Here is a 4,016-nt window from a genome sequence, read left to right on the forward strand (position 1 = left end):
CTGCTGTAGCATGTTTTATAACTGAATCACCATTCTTCTATATAAGGCATGCAAGAGGAAGACGGCTATGTTAGAATCTGAAGGGTTACAAACCAGGTCTTTGCAAATGATCCAAACGCCAGGAGATAATAAACGAACTCAATTTTTCATAGATACTGCTCCAGCACAGAGAAACCCAACTCCCACTGATAATAAGCAGATTCCAGTGGCCAAAGAACTAGTCCGCTCCAGTCCAGCAAAAGAATGTCAACTCCATTCTAAGAAGCGTGTGTGTATCCTCGCATCATGAAATTTTATAACATTCTGATCATATTTTCTACATGTTTCTTACCCATCTCTCTTTTAGAAAATAAGATTAAACGATACAAGACTTCCTCCATTGGGATCGTATTCGAGGAAAATATCTTGCGGGAATTCTCTGTGCTCCAATGCTGATGTAAGTACCTGTTGTATATCACTATATTTTTACATCAGCATGTATTTTGTTAATCAGCGTGAATCTAACCTTTATCTGATCTAAAATTAGTTGTAGCGAAATGTAAAAGGCGCCAATGTTGATTTTTGTAAGGAAAACTGCCTGGTAGTTTTGCATACTAAGCTGCATGAATGTACTATCTCATATCACGCACATTGCTGAATTGTAGTGCTTCTCTGGTTGCCCATTCATTCGTTGTGTCAATGTTGCTTTCGTATTACCTTACCTGGCTGATGATAGTTGTGCCATATTGTATTAATTTGGTGTAGGCTAGTTGCCCAAACGTTCGTTGTGTCAATGTTGCTTTCCTATTATCTGACTTGGCCAATGATAGCAATGCTAGTGTGTTAATTTTGTGCAGGCTGCTAAAGATAAGAAGACAAACTCTGAAAACAGCAAGGCTACCCCATTGTTTCTTTCCAGTAAATCTAGGCCAGGTAATATGGCAATAACTCATGATTAATTTGTTTGGTTCCCGTCCTAATTTATGTTATGATGCAGTGGTCGAGACACTCTCCACTATCAATAATACAAGCCTACCAAAATCGCCATCTGAATCTGTTCAGTATCCTCTGTCTCGAATGTAATGGAATAAATGTATGTTTGTGAACCAATTAATGGCTGAAGCAATGATGGAAATGGTGGATGAATCAGAGGTGCAGAGTCGTACGACACAACAACTGATCAATGTTTTCAGAGACAATGTAGCAAAGCAGCAAGAACTTTCCCACATGCTTATGGGCATCATCTGTGCTGAGGTTGCATATTGTGACATTGTAGATGGTTAGGTTCTGCTCATTTATTTGCACTGGCATCAATCTTTGATTGCCCAGTGGATGTAATTTCCTGTAATATATGCTGGATGTGCAACGTTATTCCCTGTATGTCGTACCTTTGCTTGATCGGTTTTTGTCCTGTGCATAATTGCTCATCGTAATGGGCTCAAATTATCTAATTTTGCCTAAAGACATGAACGAACTTTAGTGGGCCCATTAAGTTAATGGGCCGTTACTAGGCCGAAAGTTAATGGTCGGCCCTCTTACCTCCCGGGTCGTTAACAGGCTGTTACTAAGTTTGGGCTACATATGGCCCAACTATATTGTAGGCCTTTAGCAGGCCGAAAGAGACAGCGGGCTTGTACTAGACCATGAAGAGCATGGGCCGCTAAGAGGCCGAAAGTCAGGTCGTATTGTAAACGGCCCAACTGTGTTGTGGGCCTTTAGCAGGCCGAAAGAGAAACCGGGCTTGTATTGGACCATGAAGAGCATGGGCCGTTAAAAGGCCAAAACTAAGGCCCGACTACAAATGGCCCAACTCATTTATGGTCCGTTAACAGGCCGAAAGGCACACAGGGCCGAGAATTGGCCCAACAGTTAAATGGGTCGCTAAAAGGCCAAAACTCAGGTCCGACTACAAATGGCCCAACTGATTTATGGGCCGTCAACAGGCTAAAAGTGACACCGGGCCAGAAATTGGCCCAACACTTAAAATGGGCCGCTAAAAGGCCGAAACTCAGGTCCGACTACAAATGGCCCATCATATTATGGGCCGTCAACAGGCTGAAAGACACACCGGGCCAGAAATTAGCCCAACATTTAAATGGGTCGCTAAAAGGCCGAAATATGTACATCCTGAAAATTGGCCCATCCATTAAATGGGTCGTTAACAGGCCAAAATCTCATCGGGCCGATATTGAGCCCAAATATATAGCGGGCTGTTAACAGGCTCGAACTGACGATGGGCTACAATGGTGTCAAATCTTTAACGGGCCATTGACGGGCCGAATTGGCACATCTCGTATGGGCCGTGGGCTTAAATGGACCTGACACAAGTAGACCTTATATGGGCCGGCCTGCTAATTTTTACTGGGCCGGCCTTTTTCATGGGAATGGGCCACTGTTGGGCCGTGCCACATGTCGACCTATCATAGGCGCCTCCTGTCCAATGAGTGGATGGCATCTGTCCCAACGGTAAGGCAACACGTGCTTCCTTCGGCCAATCAGAATTTTACACGTGGAAATTTCCCATTGGTCAGGGCTGTTAACGGGTTATCGGATCCAAAATCTGACCCGATAGCTTAACGGCGTTCCGTTACGGTGGATGCCACGTGTCGGTCACCCTTGACGAAAGCACTTCTATGATGCGTGATTTATCGTCATGGAAGTGGACACTTCCGTGATGATAATTTTGGTAATGTCATGGTACACTTCTACGACAGCACAGGTATGACTATCTTGATTCTGTCATAAAATCGTCATGGATGTACAGGCATGACAAAAAACGCGACCTATCGTGACAAACATGTATCATCACGGAAGTGTATTTTTTTGTAGTGTGCTATGCTAACGGATGGGTCAAGTCAATCACATCATTCTCTAATGATGTGATCCCATTAATCAAATGGCAACTCATGTCTATGGTTAGGAAACATAACCATCATTGATTCAACGAGCTAGTCAAGTAGAGGCATACTAGTGACATCCTGTTTGTCTATGTATTCACACATGTACTAAGTTTCCGTTTAATACAATTCTAGCATGAATAATAAACATTTATCATGATATAAATAAATATAAATAACAACTTTATTATTGCCTCTAGGGCATATTTCCTTCATTGATAACATCCTCGGGCATACCTGCAAGCTTAAATAATCCACAAACTTCATCCACATAGATTACGTGCAAATCGGGATGCAATGTTCCATCTCCTGTAAAAGGATTAGCTAGCAGTTTCTCTATCATAGCCGAAGGAATTTAAAAGTAAACATTTTCTGTAGGTTCAGTAGGTTGAGGAGCAACTCTTTGCTCTACTGGTCGGGTGAAGATACCTCGAACAAGCCCCTCAAAGATTATGTTCCATAGTAACAAGTGACAATAAATTTCAGCACACTATATAAATTTTTCCTTACCAAATTACACCTACCAAAGGCCCTTCACTCCCTGGCAACGGCGCCAGAAAAGAGTCTTGATGACCCACAAGTATAGGGGGTCTATCATAGTCCATTCAATAAGTAAGAGTGTCGAACCCAATGAGGAGCAGAAGGAAATGATAAGTAGTTTTCAGTAAGGTATTCTCTGCAAGCACTGAAATTATCGGTAACAAATAGTTTTGTGATAAGGTAATTTATAACGGGTAACAAGTAATAAAAGAAAATAAGGTGCAGAAAGGTGGACCAATCCTTTTTGTAGCAAAGGACAAGCCTGGACAAACTCTTATATAAAGGAAAGCGCTCCCGAGGACACATGGGAATTATCGTCAAGCTAGTTTTCATCACGCTCATATGATTCGCGTTCGGTACTTTGATAATTCGATATGTGGGTGGACCAGTGCTTGGATACTGCCCTTACTTGGACAAGCATCCCACTTATGATTAACCCCTCTTGCAAGCATCCGCAACTACAAAAGAAGTATTAAGGTAAACCTAACCATAGCATGAAACATATGGATCCAAATCAGCCCCTTACGAAGCAACACATAAACTAGGGTTTAAGCCTCTGTCACTCTAGCAACCCATCATCTACTTATTACTTACCAATGC

The sequence above is a fragment of the Triticum urartu genome, chromosome 3A, assembly GCF_056163025.1.
Source record: "Triticum urartu cultivar PI428250 chromosome 3A, HENAU_Tu73, whole genome shotgun sequence".
Classification (NCBI taxonomy): domain Eukaryota; kingdom Viridiplantae; phylum Streptophyta; class Magnoliopsida; order Poales; family Poaceae; genus Triticum; species Triticum urartu.